The following is an 18,469-nucleotide window of genomic DNA, read 5'->3' on the forward strand; positions in this document are numbered from 1 at the left end:
TCCGCTGTGCTTGGCTGCCTTGTGTTTGCTGCCTCAGGTAAGGGATGGAGGGAACGTGCACAGTCCGTACGGATGCTGCACATGCGCTGCCGAGCAGTTTGCCTCGCCCCGGGTGCCAGAGAGGGTTCCTCCGCCGCTGTCCTCATCCAGCCCATCCCTGAAATTGTCCCAATCCTGGTGCTTTGGCCAAAACAGCACCGTCCATGCATGCAAGTAACATATTAGCAAGACCTGGGAGCAACGTAACGTTTGCCAAACCTCAGGGAACCACCCAACGCCACCCAAAAATAAACCCACCGTCTAATGAGGCTGACTGGTGTGATTGGTGTGTGTGGGTGTGCGTAGGGCCAGATTTAGGTTTGATGAGTCCCTAAGCTACTGAAAGTAATGTCCAGCTGTCCTTTGTCAACAACAAATTGCAGCTGTTTTTTTGTGTTGAATATATGCTATATGGTAAGTTATGGACCTAATAGGTATCTAAAGCCATTTGCACATAACAAAATATGTATTTTAATATTAGATAACAGGTAAAACAGCTTGACCTACATTCAATTGTGCTGCACTACAGTCTGCAGCTGTGTGCTACATGTTGTCATGCAACCAGTCCATGCAGAATGTAGGCACCCTATATATAGAAAGGAGCAAACCAGTGATATTTTAGGGAGCAGGCTAGCAGTCAGTGCCCATGACTTACATCATAGGAGCCTACACAACACAAAACACTGTTGCTGGATGTAGGTTTTACTCTATTTCTTTTTTTATCTTATAGTTTGGAAATATATGTCCAGGTTTCTTTCCTTTAATTTTTTTTTTTTGGGGGGGCAAGAGAATGGGGCCCTAAGCTATATCTTAGTTAGCCTATATGTAAATCCGGCAGTGTGTGTGTGTGTGTGTGTGTGTGTGTGTGTGTGTGTGTGTGTAAAAAACTGGGAGGAGGGAGATTGGAATGAAGTTATCCTGGATGAGAGCGTAGCTGGCTGGAACCATGAAGGAAGCAGCCTGTACTATGAAGACATTCTTGATTGTCCCATTTATGATGAACTGATTGTAAAGTGGGAGGGTGGGGACCGTGGTGAACATCTGCGGCCAATGGTTTTGGGGTAATGGGACTGCCAGAACACTCAGAGGGGCACGGGATTCCTCACCTCACCTTCTAAAGCCGTTGAACTTCTGCCTCCCTTTCCTCCTCATCTGAATTTGCTTTACTCTCCAAAGTGGACAGTGATATTCTCCCACTCCCCCCATTTATGCAGGATATGCAAGGTACATAGTGCATAATAATCTACAATGCCGGGCTGCTCGTGCAGAATGCCTCTATTCCTTCTGTCCCAAGAAGATGTTTAAGATTGGAGTGTGCAAAAACCGCATGACATGTTGCAAAAGGTAACTTGTTGTTGTTGTTGTTTAGTTGTTTAGTCATGTCCGACTCTTCGTGACCCCACGGACCAAAGCACACCAGGCACTCCTGTCTTCCACTGCCTCCCGCAGTTTGGTCAAACTCATGCTGGTAGCTTCGAGAACACTGTCCCACCATCTCGTCCTCCGTCGTCCCCTTCTCCTTGTGCCCTCCATCTTTCCCAACATCAGGGTCTTTTCCAGGGAGTCTTCTCTTCTCATGAGGTGGCCAAAGTATTGGAGCCTCAGCTTCAGGATCTGTCCTTCCAGTGAGCCCTCAGGGCTGATTTCCTTCAGAATGGAGAGGTTTGATCTTCTTGCAGTCCATGGGACTCTCAAGAGTCTCCTCCAGCACCATAATTCTAAAGCATCCATTCTTCGGCGATCAGCCTTCTTTATGGTCCAGCTCTCACTTCCATACATCACTGCTGGGAAAACCATAGCTTTAACTATACGGACCTTTGTTGGCAAGGTGATGTCTCTGCTTTACAAGGTGATGTCTCTACAGCTCACCAAAGAAAAGTTCTCGAAGGTTGTTGGACTAAAATAACACCTCTGCCCTGCCTCACTCCCAGCACTCATTGGATTTGAGAGACAACAGGCTGCCATCTTAATCACCTTTGCTAGTTAAACTTAATAATAATAATAATAATAATAATAATTTCCCCAGCCACTCTGGGCGGCTTCCAACAAAATATTAAAATACAATAGTCATCAAACATTAAAAGCTTCCCTAAACAGAGCTGCCTTCAGATGTCTTCTAAAAGTCAGATAGTTGTTTATCTCCTTGACATCTGATGGGAGGGCATTCCACAGGGCAGGCGCCACCACTGAGTAGGCCCTCTGCCTGGTTCCCTGTAACCTCACTTCTCCCCAAGGAAACATATTGGGGGTTTTACCCAGCATTCCTAATCTCTGAAGTCCAGGTCAGAGCTTAAATAAAATCTTGTACAATATTTCCTAAAATCGAGTCAATGAGGATTTCTATTTCAGTTCAGTATCAGTGTTGAAGATTACCTCCTTCTGCCTCCCCGGTTCTTTTAAGTTAGTACTGCAGATTTTACACAAGCAGCATCTTGGATTTTGGCTGAGGATTTTTTGCTGAACTAAGAAAGTAGTTTTATTATGACTAACTCTGATAATCTTTTGTGAATGGGAGGATAATTGAAGAAAAGTGTTTATGATGCTTGCCAGAATTAGCCATACATTTATTTACCTGCTGAATATCTTTGGTAAGGTAAGTGTGTTTGCATGCATTATTTATAATGGCTTTATAATTCTTTATAATGAGTTTATAATGGAAAATAGTTTTATTATTTAAATAGTCTCCTAAATTCTCCCTCTTCCATTTCTTTTAGACCCAAGGTGCAACCTACCTAACTCCCAATGTCCAAAGCAATACACAAACTGAAACGCAGCCATCCTTTGAATTTCACACTTCTCTGAATTTTGCAGCACCGTTCCTTAGTCACGTAACGTGTGCAAAAGTGCACAGGAGTGGAGAGGTGTACACAAAGAGGCAAACTTGCATGCAAACACAGTGGGAGAAATTTGCACTAAAATCCCGACGAATTTTCTTGAGGCATTTAAAAAATAATAATAAATTGCAAACTGAGATGAAGATCTGAACTTAACATTGGGAAAATGAGGAGTTGAAATTGACCATCACCCATCCATACCAAACGATGGGTTCTTATGCCAACCTAGCAGTTCGAAAGCATACTAGCGCAAGTAGATAAATAGCTACCACTGTGGTGGGAAGGTAAACGGCATTTCCGTGCGCTCTGGTTTCCGTCACGGTGTCCCGTTGCACCAGAAGCGGTTTAGTCCTGCTGGCCACATGACCCAGAAAAGCTGTCTGTGGACAAACGCCGGCTCCCTCAGCCTGAAAGCGAGAATGAGCGCCGCAACCCCAGAGTCGCCTCTGGCTGGACTTAACCGTCCAGGGGTCCTTTACCTTCACCTTACCCTATGCACCAACATGACTTCCTTTGTTTTTCCATGTGTCAACCGTTGTGGCTTTGCTATGAAGTTCTTTGCTATGAACTAACCCTTGGGTTTTCTTTTTCTTTGTTTTTAAGTAAGTACGTATGCTGTTGAGTGCTGCCTGATTACCCAGGAATCTGAAAAACGAGAGGTGCTTCCTCCTTTCGAAAGCCACTGGATCCTGTTTCATCCCTGGCTGGAGGCGCCTTCTGCTTATTCACCAGAGCATCTGAACCAAAAAAAGGAAGCCTTTGCAACATTTTTAATGAGTACACGAGCTTCTCCTTTGCAATAAAAGCAAATTAAAAGGCGTGGTTCCCTCTATTTCCAAGTTTCTTTTTTTAATAGTAAAGGTAAATGGACCCCTGACCATTAGGTCTAGTCGTGGCCGACTCTGGAGTTGTGGCGCTCATCTTGCTTTATTGGCCGAGGGAGCCGGCGTTCAGCTTCCGGGTCATGTCCATCATGACTAAGCCGCTTCTGGCGAACCAGAGCAGTGCACAGAAACGCCGTTTACCTTCCCGCCGGAGTGGTACTTATTTATCTACTTGCACTTTGATGTGCTTTCAAAGTGCTAGGTTGGCAGGAGCAGGGACTGAGCAACAGGAGCTCACCCCGTCATGGGGATTCGAACCACTGACCTTCTGATTGGCAAGTCCTATGCTCTGCAGGAGCACAATGGGGAAAAGGTAGACTGCAAAGGCAATAGATAAGCGGCCTGGACAGCTCAGTTGGGTAGAGCATGGTTGAGGTTGTGGAATGAGAGTCTAAAATTTACAGCATGTGCCACCTTAAAAGAGAATGTAATGAAAATGATGTACCGATGGTACTTAACACTGGTTAAGCTGGCTAAAATGTATAGGATGAGTAATAAATTATGCTGGAAATGTAAAGAGAAAGATGGAGACCTTTATCATATGTGGTGGACGTGTGAGAAAACAAAATTATTTTGGGAATTAATTTATAATGAATTGAAAAAGATTTTTAAATATACCTTTCCCAAAAAGCCAGAAGCTTTCCTGCTAGGCTTAGTGGCTTGATGGGAGAGGAAATTGCAATGGTGGATCAAAGATTATTTATGTATGCAACAACCGCGGTGAGACCTTTATTGGCCCAAAATTGGAAATTACAGATTCGGCTGGCACACATACTTATGGTACGGGAAAGGGAAGGTTCATAGAAGTTTTTACAACCATATAATCAGGAAATCACTAATGAGAGTATGGGAGAGATACAAAGACCTCTTGGAACAAAAGACCCCGTGGTGGTTTTCACCACATGAAGCATTACTGCTCAAACCGCTTGGAAAAGAAAGGAAAATGGCTCACATATGTTGATTTATTAAAGGAACATGATGGAAAATGGAAATTAAGAGATTATGATGAGATCAAAGACCACTTTCAGAGTTGGTTGCATTATCGACAACTATATGAAACACATAAAGAAGACTGTAAGAAAGGATTTAGTTATACAAGATCTAGGTTTCAAACGGAAGTGATTGAAGGGAAAGTGAAATTACTGAAGGCCACATACAGCATACTATTAGAATGGGAGACAAAAGATGAAGAGGTAAAATCAGTTATGATTAAATGGGCACAAGATGTAGGTCACAACATTATGATGGAAGATTGGGGAGAATTATGGAAAACTGATTTAAAATGTACAGATTGTTCCCTATTGAAGGAGAATTACATGATGATGTACAGATGGTATACAACACCAGTGCAGTCAGGGAAAATGTACAAAACTAGTTCAAATATATGTTGGAAGTGTAAGGAAAAGGAGGGGACATTTTATCATATGTGGCGGGATTCTAAGGTAATTTTAAAAAATTGGGAAATGATATACAATGAATTGAAGAAAATGTTCCATTTAACATTTGTTAAAAAACCTGAAGCATTTTTATTAGGGATTGTAGGGAAATATCTGCCAAAAAAGCTGAAAAACATCTTCATGTATGTGAAAACGGCCGCAAGAGTTTTAATAGCATAAGGATGGAAGACTGAAGAAACCCCAACTAAAGAATCATGGCAAGAAAAATTGATGGACTATGCAGAACTGGCAAAACTGACATACAGTATAAGCTACAGGACAAGGATAACTGTGACTTTAAAGATGAATGGGAGCCCTTTACAAAGTATTTGAAGATGCAACAAAGCGATCTGGACTACTTGGCTGGTTTTGAATAAACATTCACAGATATTTTATTGATAATTATTACTTAAATTGTTTGAGGATCTATACAACAGTGTAACATGCAGAAAACAGCATTTTTAGAGAAATCAAAGACTGGAACTGAGGAAAGTCGGGGGTGGGGTGGGAGGGTTCTGTGGGGAGAGGGAGGGGGAGGGAGGAAAAATGGGGGGGAAATAAGGATGATATGTTTCTGCATAATATGTTTTGTTTAAATTTTGAATAAAAAAGTTATTTTAAAAAATCCATAGAGACTGGAGTAAATTCATTGACTATTTAAACCAGAACTGTAGAAGTTTGAAGACACTAGCAGGATTAAAATAAATCTTACGACATGGATTTGAATAAAGAGGAAACTGTGAGATGTAGATTGGAAATAGAAAGCTGTTGGCGGGCGGGAGGGAAGTCATTGCTCGGTAGAGCGGGGGGGGGGGGGAGAGTTGTACAAATGAATGTGGGAATTTACTCTTGTTTGGTTAAAGTGAAAATTTAATTTAAAAAGTATTCAAAACAATAATAATAATTCAAATTGCCCTAGCAGTATTTTGTAGTTTTGCCTTCCTTCCAGGTGGTGGCATCATATGCTCACTTTCAGAAGAAGAAGAATTGGGGGAAGGAAGGAAGGAAAAGTTTTCACTTTGGTGGATGCATTTCTGTAAACAGAAGGGGAAGAAGAAGAAGAAGAGGAAGAGAGAAGAAGAAGAAGAGGAGTTTGGATTTGATATCCCGCCTTTCACTCCCCTTCAGGAGTCTCAAAGCGACTAACATTCTCCTTTCCCTTCCTCCCACACAACAAACACTCTGTGAGGTGAGTGGGGCTGAGAGACTTCAGAGAAGTGTGACTGGCCCAGGGTCACCAAGCAGCTGCATGTGGAGGAGCAGGGAAGCGAACCCGGTTCACCAGATTACGAGACTACCGCTCTTAACCACTACACCACACTGGCAAGAGCTCTGTGGTGTGATTTTATTTTCTGTGCTAAGCATGAACAAGAAGCATTTTAAAGATTTACAATTCTTATTGAGGAATAATAAGGTAAACGATGTTTCCGCGCGCTGCTCTGGTTCACCAGAAGCAGCTTAGTCATGCTAGCCACATGACCCGGAAGCTATACGCCGGCTATACGCCAATAAAGTGAGATGAGCGCCGCAACCCCAGAGTCGGTCACGACTGGACCTAATGGTCAGGGGTCCCTTTACCTTTAAGGTTATATCAGAGATTATCCTTTACATGTGAAGCTGAGGCTCCAATACTTTGGCCACCTCATGAGGAGAGAAGACTCCCTGGAAAAGACCCTGATGTTGGGAAAGATGGAGGGCACAAGGAGATGGAGAGCACAAGGAAAAGGGGACGACAGAGGATGAGATGGTTGAACAGTGTTCTCGAAGCTACCAGCATGAGTTTGACCAAACTGCGGGAGGCAGTGGAAGACAGGAGTGCCTGGCGTGCTCTGGTCCAGGGGGTCACAAAGAGTCGGACACAACTAAACAACAACAACATCCTTTCTATACCCAGTAAGTTGCTGCAGCCCACAGGAGAGCTTCTCCAGCAAATTCCAAAGATATCAGAAGCCAGCTCCATGGGAACTCAGAGCAGGGCTTTTAGTTTGGCTGGCTCTGTCCTGTGAAATAGCATTCCTCTTGAGATATGGCACTTTCAGGAAACAATCTGTAAAATAGTGGGAAAGACGGACGAAGGACACAGCCCTGTTAGATTCATAGCTCTTTATTACAGTGGTTGGAACTGTTCTTGGAGTCAGACTCACTGCAGCCTAGCTGGCTGCTTTATATAATACTAAGTAACCTGTAACAGTTGTTGTTGTTTAGTCGTGTCCGACTCTTCATGACCCCATGGAAGCTCTGTGTGTCAGAGAGAGAGAGAGAGAGAGAGAGAGAGAGAGAGAGAGATGGCTGATTCTGGAAGCTGGAGACACAGAGGCTGGTCTTGCTGTGTGCTGAAACCCAAAGCCCCTCCATCGTGCAGTGGTACCTTGGGTTACAGATGCTTCAGGTTACAGATGCTTCAGGTTACAGACTCCGCTAACCTAGAAATAGTACCTCGGGTTAAGAACTTTGCTTCAGGATGAGAACAGAAATCGCGCGGCGCCAGTGGGAGGCCCCATTAGCTAAAGTGGTACCTCAGGTTAAGAACAGTTTCAGGTTAAGAATGGACCTCTGGAATGAGTTAAGTTCTTAACCAGAGGTACCACTGTATACATATACGTTGCACATATGTGAAAATAAAACCATAGATCCTAATGACACCACAGTCTCCTTCGGTCTTCATTCCAGGGAAGCTGAACCCTGGATAAATTTTGGAATCTCTTAGCACACAGAGATTGATTTGCATGCAATAGCAACAACAGCAGTAATTATGGTTTAGTAATCACCGATACCTTTATTTTCCAGGAACTCCGTCATTCTCTCTCTTCCCCCTTTCTTTCTCTTCCCTCTCTCTGGTATTCAGAGGGAGATTCACCTCCAATGATTTGATCTGGGTTTTGCATCTCTGCCAGGTCTTGCAACAGGACAAAACCACTTATCCCCACATCTCTGCCTGGTTAAGCCAGTGTGCTTATGGGTTGGACAGCGGCCGCACCTTGTCTCAGGTCATGGTGATGGCATGCTGGACTTTCCAAGCCAGGAGGAGGGAACCACTTCACAAGGAGAGTACAAATACAGGCAGCCCAGCCCTCCTCCAATAAACGCTGGACACCCGTCTGGCTTGTAACGCTGCATTCACCTTCGCTGCATCAGTCCACCCCAACGGAGCCATGAAGATCCTTCACCTGTTCTGGGCTGCTTTGTCTGTGCTGCTCCTGGCTTCCTCAGGTAAGGGATGGAGAGTAAAGAAGGGAGAAAGAGGCTGCTCAGCCAATAGCCGAGTGGAAGGGAGAAAGGAATTGAGATGTTCTATTTCCTTGCAAAGGAAAGGAGCATTTCTCTCTAGCTTTTCTGCCACAGAAGGATAGAATCGTAGAGTTGGAAGGGACCCAAGGGTCAGTGTGGTGTAGTGGTTAAGAGCAGTGGCCTTGTAATCTGGTGAACTGGGTTCGCGTCTCCGCTCCTCCACATGCAGCTGCTGGGTGACCTTGGGCTAGTCAAACTTCTCTGAAGTCTCTCAGCCCCACTCACCTCACAGAGTGTTTGTTGTGGGGGAGGAAGGGAAAGGAGAATGTTAGAATGTTAGCCACTTTGAGACTCCTTCAGGTAATGATAAAGCGGGATATCAAATCCAAACTCTTCTTCTTCATCATCTAGTCCAGGGGTCTGCAACCGGACCACATGTGGCTCTTTTACACCTTTGCCGCGGCTCCGGGGCAGATACTAGCGAGGGGAGGAGGCGCATTGTGCGCCCCGACACTCCTCACTGTGGCGGGCGCTGTACTGGCTGTGACGTCGCATGGGGGTGGTGCGTGCGTTAGTCACGCACCGTCCCGACGTCACCTTCCCGCCCGCTGTCAGATCAGACATTAAGGTAAGAAACAATATATGCAGTGTTATATTTGTTTTAAATGTCGCAATGGTTTTGCGGCTCCCAGGTTTTTTTCCTTCGGAAATGGGTCCAAGTGGCTCTTTTTGTCTTAAAGGTTGCAGACCCCTGATCTAGTCCAACCCCAATGAAATGCAGGAATCTCAGCTAAAGCATCCAAGAGAGATGGCCACCCAACCTTTGCTTAAAAGCCTCCAAGGTTTCCTAGACAGCTAGGTCCAGTGGTCAGGGACGATGGGAATTGTAGTCCAACAACTACTGGGGGCACAAGGTTGGGAAAGACTGGAAACTGAACAGCAGTGGCTTTCCAGGAAGTTGGAACGCAGCAGTTATCCAGATGGTTCTGGGGTTCCCCACTCCTCTCATAAAGCCTGAGAACTTGTGCCTCCTTTTCTTCCTCTTCCTAATTTACCGTATTTTTCGCTCCATAAGACACACTTTTTTCCTCCTAAAAAGTAAGGGGAAATGTCTGTGCGTCTTATGGAGCAAATGTGTAGTCAATCGCTGGCTCCCTTTCCAGCCCCTTGCCCAGGCCTCCATTGCTGAATGTTCTGCAGAATGAGGCTGTTTGTTTTCCCAACGACGTGACTGGCTGATTAGATTATCTGTCTGGAAACTGTAGAAAGGGATCCCTTTCCTTTCCTTTCCTAAAGAAGCTGCAGAACTGTGAATTGAACCCTATAAAAACAGGATTTTTTCCCTTTGCAATGTAAGCTCAACAACTTTGAGCTGATCCTCAAAAACCAGGGCTTTCCCCTTTCCTCCTCTAAAAACTAGGTGCGTCTTATGGTCAGGTGCGTCTTATGCAGTGGACAGTGATATCTCTCTCTCTCTCTCTCTCTCTCTCTCTCTCTCTCTCTCTCTCTCTCTCTCTCCCCACTTTCCGCAGGATTTGCCTTTTTCAAACCACACACCAGACGGCAATGCTATGAAGCCAACGGTGCTTGCAAACTTATCAAGTGCCCCTCTCCCATGCTTCAGATCGGGAAATGTGGAATCCTGAGGAAATGTTGCAAAAGGTAACTTCAGCTCGCCAAAGGAGAGGTCATACAAGTTGCTGGGGTTCTTCCCTCCCCAGCACCTTCTGAACTGAGCATGCTAGGAAGACAGAGCCAAAGCTGTGGGGCAGTTAGCTGGGGGGGTTTGGAGTTTTTTTGCCACAGGTGAAGCCTCCAAGGGGTGCCATTGAGGTTCTCAGCCTGTGTTTGTGTGTGTACGCAAATGTTTGTGGGGCGTGCCAAACTGGGTTTTTGTCCCGGGTGAAATAAAGTCTAGTTTTGCCCCTGTAAAAAGGCCCTGATTTGAGGGACTTCAAGCTGCCATCCTAAGCACGAGTCCATCATTTCCATCAAATTTAATGAAACTCGCTTCCTAGGAAACACATTTGGTTCCCCGCCCACAACCTCCAGTACTCCGAATTCCAGATGTCCAGATCAGAGCTTAAATGAAACTCTGTACAACCTTCCACAGTGAAAGTCACCATGAAATCCAGAGTATATTACCGGACTAAACTGATTTCTATCTCAGTATACATGATGACCTCCGACTTACCCTCCCCAGTGTTTTTAAGTTGGTATTTTACTTGAGCAGTAATTTGCCAGTCTGGATTCAGCCTAAGGGATCTACTGAACTGAGAAAGCAGCTTAATTATGTATCTCTGATACCTTTGTGTGCAGGAGAGGAGCAATAACAAAAGTTTTTAGATGCTTGCTAGAGTTAACTATACATTTTTTTGCATGTTTACCATAATTTGTATGTTAAGCGTATTTGTATGCTTTGTTATAAGATTTATAGTTTGCACATCAAAAAGCCATTCTCCAGAGCTTCTATGGATAAAAGATGAAAATGACTTACAGTGCAATGCTTATTTAGGTTAACTGTGCAACTTGGGTAGGCAATCCTATGGCTACACTAGGGGCCAAAATTGTGGAAACCTTTTGGGGAAAGTGTGTTTCCGAGGTTTGATGGTTCATAACAACTCATTGGCTCTCTAAATGCTCCTGTTCATTGGCTACATTCAAATGAAGGAAAGCGACTGCAAATCAACCTGAGCTAGTCGTGCTTCCTTTTTCTGGTCATTTGGCTATAACTTTTGACGGAATACAGATAAATGAACCAACTTTGTTGCATTACATTCTTCATTAAATTATCTTTCTATTGATATATACGGTAATTTTATGGCATTACTCCCCCCAAAAGTGGTCTTATGAGCCATCAGAAATACACTTCCTCAGAAATACACTTTTTCCCAAAAGGTTTCCACAATTTTGGCCGCTAGTGTATTGTTGTTGTTTAGTTGTTTAGCCGTGTCTGACTCTTTGTGACCCCCTGGACCAGAGCAAGCAAGGCACTCCTGTCTTCCACTGCCTCTCGCAGTTTGGTCAAACTCATGCTGGTAGCTTCAAGAACACTGTCCCACCATCTCGTCCTCTGTCGTCCCCTTCTCCTTGTGCCCTCCATCTTTCCCAACATCAGGGTCTTTTCCAGGGAGTCTTCTCTTCTCATGAGGTGGCCAAAGTCTTGGAGCCTCAGCTTCAGGATCTGTCCTTCCAGTGAGCACTCAGGGCTGATTTATTTGGTAATACTGGACCCACCCTGTTAGGTGGTGTTTATTTCCACCCTCAGTTTGGTCAGACTCATGCTGGTAGCTTCGAGAACACTGTCCCACCATCTCATCCTCTGTCGCCCCTTCTCCTTGTGCCCTCCATCTTTCCCAACATCAGGGTCTTTTCCAGGGAGTCTTCTCTTCTCATGAGGTGGCCAAAGTCTTGGAGCCTCAGCTTCAGGATCTGTCCTTCCAGTGAGCACTCAGGGCTGATTTCCTTCAGAATGGATCGGTTTGATCTTCTTGCAGTCCATGGGACTCTCAAGAGTCTCCTCCAGCACCAGAATTCAAAAGCATCAATTCTTCAGCAATCAGCCTTCTTTATGGTCCAGCTCTCACTTCCATACATCACTACTGGGAAAACCATAGCTTTAACTATACGGATCTTTGTTGGCAAGGTGATGTCTCTGCTAGTGTATTTATCTCCATATATCTGTCGCATTTGTAAAAACCAAGGACAATTCCCCGTATAAAAACAATGCAAATGTTTAAAGACTATTCCATGATTATTATTTTTTTAAAAAAGTGGAGGCTAGCCTATTGGAGCAAATGGGGCAATGTCCCACTAAGCTCAGTCTGAATTCGACAAATCCCCACCAGTCTGCTTTCTTCCTTGCGCCCAGTCCAGAGGTCAGCCCTGGCTATCCTCTGTCACGTTGCCTTTGCAGAACTCAAGGAGCATGCGAACACTGGAATCAGTTGACTGTTTGGTTCCCACACCTGTCGCAACACTCAGCTGATGTCACTGGTTCAAAATGCTCCTGTTGCAGGTGCAGGCTGAGATAAAGATCTTCACCTGGAAGGCTTTGCTGAAAGGGGAATTCAATAGGTGCCCAAGCAACATGGTTAAAGGTGCAGCTCAGGCCTTTCACACCCAAGAGACATAGGCAACACTGGGTGGAGACCACATTCCAGTTGTACACATCTAGGTCACATCAACAACACACATGTCAAGAACTCTGGGAACCAGGCAGAGGACCTTCTCGGTGGTGGCGCCCGCCCTGTGGAACGCCCTCCCATCAGATGTCAAGGAAAAATCAACAACTATCTTACTCTTAGAAGACATCTGAAAGCAGCCCTGTTTAGGGAAGTTTCTTTTTCTTTTTCTTTAAATCAACCTTTATTATACAGAAATCTTAAAATACATACAATATCAAACATTACATTTCAGATATTCTAAATTATAAATATACAAAAGAATATAGAAGAAGAAGAAAAGAGAAAAGAGAAAATAAATAGGAAAAGAGATAGAATATGATATTATTTACAGGGGGGGAAAGAACCTTCCAACTATACCCTATTTTAAGATTAGGGTATTTTACTATTTTAAGATTATTATTTTTACAGTTTCTTGAAAATATTTTTCTCCTTTTTGATTCTGGTTTCCTCCGATATTACCTTATGTTACAAGACTCATTCAGTATCTGCCATAAAGCTTTTGTTATCACAGTAACCTTTGAGATAGTCTTTTATTGCTATCCATTCTTTATTAACATCTTCTATCGAGTTTCCTCTCACTAACCCGGTTATCCTTGCTAACTGCAGATATTCTAAGAATTTGGTCAGCCATTTGATTTTTGAGGGGGTGGTTTCACATTATTATTATTGTTGTTATTGTTATTCGTTAAGGGTGCTGAGAGTTATTACAGGGCCCCTCACAGAGTACCAACTCCTTTAACAAACTCTGGATCCCAGGAAGCCATCACAGTAACAGGGGCATAAGATTTCTTTGAATGTGCTTTGTGGGTGTGACCAAGGTTAGCACAACTTGTTGTTGTTGTTTAGTCGTTTAGTCGTGTCCGACTCTTCGTGGCCCCATGGACCAGAGCACGCCAGGCACTCCTGTCTTCCACTGCCTCCCGCAGTTTGGTCAAATTCATGCTGGTGGCTTCGAGAACACTATCCAACCATCTCGTTCTCTGTCGTCCCCTTCTCCTTGTACCCTCCATCTTTCCCAACATCAGGGTTCTTTAATTCTTCCTCACTTTCTGCCATTAATTAATTAATTAATTAATTTTTATAATGAATGATTTTAGAATGTTGTTTATGTTGTACTTTTGTACTGTTTTATTGTTGTTAGCCGCCCTGAGCCCGGCTTCGGCTGGGGAGGGCGGGATATAAAAATTTATTATTATTATTATTATTATTATTATTATTATTATTATTATTATCAAGGTTGTCTCATCTGCATATCTGAGGTTGTTGATATTTCTTCCGGGATTCATCCAGCCCAGCCTTTCGCATGATGAATTCTGCATATAAGTTAAATAAGCAGGGAGACAATATACAGCCTTGTCGTACTCCTTTCCCAATTTTGAACGAATCAGTTGTTCCACAACTAAGGAGTCTCAAATACCATATCCATCGTCTTAGCGGATGCCCAGAAAGCCTGTTGCTCAGAAGCAGGCAAAAGTTAGCTCGGAATCTGCAGACTTTTGCTCAGTGGATCTTGGGGTTCTAATTAAAAAAACAAAACAAAGTACCGTATTTTTTGCACCATAACACTCACTTTTTCACTCCTAAAAAGTAAGGGGAAATGTCTATGCGTGTTATGGAGGGAATGCCTACGGGTGGCATGCCTACGGATTTTCCTCCTCTAAAAACTATGTGCGTGTTATGGTCAGGTGCGTGTTATAGAGCGAAAAATACGGTAAATCCCAAAGGCCTTTAAGGTCTTAAGAAGATTAAAAGTAACCTTCTCCTTTTTCTTTTATACCTACGATGGGAATCCTATATTGTTTCCACTTATTATCCATATCTCCCAGTTAACATTTTTAAGGAATTGGTGTGTGGTTTTTACTTAGTGTGAAGGTGAGTTGGGACCCCTGCTATATAAATAAATACATAAAACAATGACAAATTATTTATTCTTGTCTCCAAGTTTTTTACGTTACCTTTCAATATTAATTGCCCATTTATTCTGCCCTGCACTGTCATCTTTTTGAGTGCTTCAACTTCCTTTCCACCTTTATAATTTTTACATTGGATTCAAGTTTATCATCCTCTAATTTAGCATTTATCCTCTGTTAAAAGCCATTTAGTTTTTCCATTTAAATTCCTCTCCATTACCAAAAAACTTGACCCATACAAAAGCTTCCTTCCTTCCTTCCTTCCTTCCTTCCTTCCTTCCTTCCTTCGACTTGTAACAATCATTCTATTTCTTCCCAAATCTAGAAGACAAAAAAATAACGCAGAAGCATGTACACTTTCATTGTTGTTCTTGAAGGGAATTACTGATTATGCAGCTTGCTAGATTTATAATTACCTTAATTATGTAATGTGTTAATTGAACAGGCACTGGTTGTGCTAAGTATAACTAGGACAGCTTACGAAATACATGCAATTTCAGTTTAATGGACCAATGAGTGCTATTTGCATATCCCATTAGTTACGCGCAGCGTATCAAGTACGTAACTTGTTAGCTGCTCAGAGTATGAAAGGCACGTTGCACTATACATGTCGTCTTTTAATTGCACAATTGGTGGCCCAGTTAATGTCACGAGGCTTGCGAAAGTTCACGAGGAACTTTTTAAAAACAAAATTTGCATACCAATGGCGAGAACTGAACTTAAAATGGTGAAAGTGAGAAACTGAGATTGACAAAGTTACCCAGTGATGTTTTAGTATGTTTCTGATGGGCCAACATTGCTTTCTTTGCTTTTTCCGTGTCTCAAAGATTGTGACTTGGCAATGAAATTGAAATAATTGTTGTTGTTTGCTTTTAAGCCCAATGTGATAGAAGACTAGTTGCTGCCTGCTGACCCAGGATCCTTTGAAAAATGGGAGAAGTTCCCTTGACTTGGAGAGCTACTGGATCTTGCATCACCTCCCAGCTGGAGATCCCTTCCATTTATTCACCAGAGAATCTGGCTCAAAATGAAGGGGCTTTTGCAACATGTACAATGAGAATATGAGCTTGTTCCCTTGCAATAAAAGCAAATTCAAGAGATTTGTCTCCTTGGTTTGAAGTTTTCAGGCCTGAGTGCTGTTGGTTATCTATCCCAAATGCCACCTTACAGCTATAAGAAGGAGGTGTTACGAGGCAGGGATGTGCGGAAGTCCAAAATGTAATGAGGGGGGAAAGCCTAAAAGGGGGAGTGAAATGGAGTCGAGAGTGGATTTCATGCTCTTTATTCAGCCCATAGGGGTGAGGAAGAATGAATGTTCCCCCAAAATATCTGCTTTATATACATTATTTACACAATGGGCCCCACATGATTGGCTAATTCCGGGATTCTCCTGTAGGCCAATCAGGTTGTGGATTCAATCAGGTTGTGGATTCAACCTGTAGGCCAATCAGGTTGTGGCTTTAACCTGGAGCTGGAGTGGTTGGCTCCTGTGGACCAATCATACTGCTGCATTGTTCTACAACCAATCATACTGCTGCATTTTGGATCCTATTGTTCTAGGACCAATCAGACTGCTGCTTTTTGGATCCTAGTCAACAGGGAGAGGATCCCCAAAACAGTCCAATGAGGAAGGCTAAGCTGCAGTTAGGACAGGCTTCCTCAATCTTGGCCCTCCAGATGTTTTGAGACTACAATTCCCATCATCCCTGACCACTGGTCCTGTTAGCGAGGCATCATGGGAGTTGTAGGCCAAAAACATCTGGAGGGCCAAGGTTGAGGAAGCCTGGGTTAGGATGAGGAAAGAGAAAATGAGAAGGAAGGAACGTCAGGGAGCAAGGAGGCCAGCCGGAACAATATATGGGGGAGGCAGGTAACATAATTGATCACAATACGCAGCATGCACTAACAACAACAACAACAACAACATTAATAACAACAACATTAATAATAATAATAATAATAATAATAATAATAATAATAATAATAATAATAATTTATTATTTATACCACGCCCATCTGGCTGGGTTTCCCCAGCCACTCTGGGCGGCTTCCAACAAAACACTAAAATACAATAACCTATTAAACATTAAAAGCTTCCCTAAACAGGGCTGCCTTCAGATGTTTGGTAGTTATTTTTCTCTTTGACATCTGGTGGGAGGGTGTTCCACAGGGCGGGTGCCACTACCGAGAAGGCCCTCTGCCTGGTTCCCTGTAACTTGGCTTCTCGCAGTGAGGGAACCGCCAGAAGGCAATCGGAGCTGGACCTCAGTGTCCAGGCAGAACGATGGAGGTGGAGACGCTCCTTCAGGTATACAGAGCCAAGGCCGTTTAGGGCTTTAAAGGTCAGCACCAACACTTTGAATTGTCCTCGGAAATGTACTGGGAGCCAGTGTAGGTCTTTCAAGACCAGTGTTATATGGTCTCGGTGGCCGCTCCCAGTCTCCAGTCTAGCTGCTGCATTCTGGATTAGTTGTAGTCTCTGGGTCACCTTCAAAGGTAGCCCCACGAGGAGCACATTGCAGTAGTCCAAGCAAGAGATAACCAGAGCATGTACCACTCTGGCGAGACAGTCTGCAGGCAGGTAGGGTCTCAGCCTGCGTACCAGATGGAGCTGGTAAAGCGCTGCCCTGGACACAGAACTGACCTGTGTCTCCATGGACAGCTGTGAGTCCAATATGACTCCTAGGCTGCGCATCTGGTCCTTCAGGGGCACAGTTACTCCATTCAGGACCAGGGAGTCCTCCACACCTGCCCACCTCCTGTCCCCCAAAAAGAGTGCTTCTGTCTTGTCAGGATTCAACCTGAATCCATTAACCGCCATCCATCCTCCAACCGCCTCCAGATACTCACACAGGACCTTCACCGCCTTCACTGGTTCCGATTTGAAAGAGAGGTAGAGCTGGGTATCATCCGCATACTGATGAAACCCGGCCCAAACACAATTTGAATGCCAATGCACATCAACTTGGGGGTGGGCCCCTAAAACATTTTATTGGGAGGAGGGGGAAAGGGAACTCAGTCCCTAGGAGTTAGTTTCTATGGGAGGGAGGAAGAAGAAATTTGATTTGGTTTTAAAGGAGAACCAACCTAACTGGCACTTCCTGAAACAAACATATGGACGGAGGGAAACACAGCCATCTTTCAAAATTCACAGTTCTCTGAATTTTGTGGCACATTTCTCCAACCGTAAATGTAAACGTAAACAGACCCCTGACCGTTAGGTCCAGTCGCAGATGGCTCTGGGGTTGTGGCGCTCATCTCGCTTTATTGGCCGAGGGAGCCGGCGTACAGCTTCTGGGTCATGTGGCCAGCATGACTAAGCCACTTCTGGCGAACCAGAGCAGCGCATGGAAACGCCATTTACCTTCCCGCTGGAGTGGTACCTATTTATCTACTTGCACTTGATGTGCTTTTGAACTGCTAGGTTGGCAGGAGCAACACAAGCTCACCCCGCCACGGGGATTCGAACTGCTGACCTTCTGATCGGCAAGCCCTACCATACAATGTGTAAAACAAAATGCACGCAGTTATGGAAAGTGTGCATCAATATGCATATATCATCATCATCATATTTATTTATTTATAGCCTGCCTCTCCACCCCCACCCCCCACCCCGCCGCCGCCCTAACAAAGATTCAAAGCAGCTTACAGCTAAAATACAAACAGCAAAAAGCTTAGCTGTTATGTACTGAAGTTCTCACCCTGGGCCAGCAGGGGGATACTGTAGATAGTTTTCACTCAGGTCCACATATGCAAATAAGGGGTTGAAAGTGACGTTCGGTGATTGGATAGTTACAGAAAGTTGCTACTGTTGCTTTGTAGTACAGCTCTATATAAGCAGGCTGGCTGAACCCTTTAGTTCAGTTTTGTTCTGGCCTGTGAATAAACAAGAGCCGTTTGAAGAATCGCTGTGTCGTCTGATATGTTCACCCACAACTTAACATTAGCAGA

At 44.0% G+C, this 18,469-nt stretch overlaps 1 protein-coding gene and 2 long non-coding RNA genes across 3 annotated transcripts in view; 2 read left to right on the forward strand and 1 right to left on the reverse strand.

Annotated features, from left to right (window-relative positions):
• Positions 1 to 8,074, reverse strand: part of LOC308584016 (uncharacterized protein) — a 59,305-nt gene extending 51,231 nt beyond the window's left edge. Inside the window, exon 1 of the mRNA XM_081188641.1 lies at positions 7,968 to 8,074. The gene's annotated coding sequence lies outside the window, so the exon portion shown is untranslated. The remainder of the gene's footprint in view (positions 1 to 7,967) is intronic.
• Positions 922 to 3,697, forward strand: LOC308583126. The gene is made up of 2 exons (XR_014006069.1): positions 922 to 1,383; positions 3,477 to 3,697. It is a non-coding gene; the product is annotated as an uncharacterized lncRNA (long non-coding RNA).
• A 175-nt stretch (positions 8,075 to 8,249) lies between the features above and the next one.
• Positions 8,250 to 15,618, forward strand: LOC308584161. The gene is made up of 3 exons (XR_014006559.1): positions 8,250 to 8,403; positions 9,954 to 10,083; positions 15,396 to 15,618. It is a non-coding gene; the product is annotated as an uncharacterized lncRNA (long non-coding RNA).
• Positions 15,619 to 18,469: the final 2,851 nt, after the last annotated feature.

Source organism: Podarcis bocagei (genome assembly GCF_964188305.1).
Source record: "Podarcis bocagei genome assembly, chromosome: 3".
NCBI classification, from domain to species: Eukaryota; Metazoa; Chordata; class Lepidosauria; order Squamata; family Lacertidae; genus Podarcis; species Podarcis bocagei.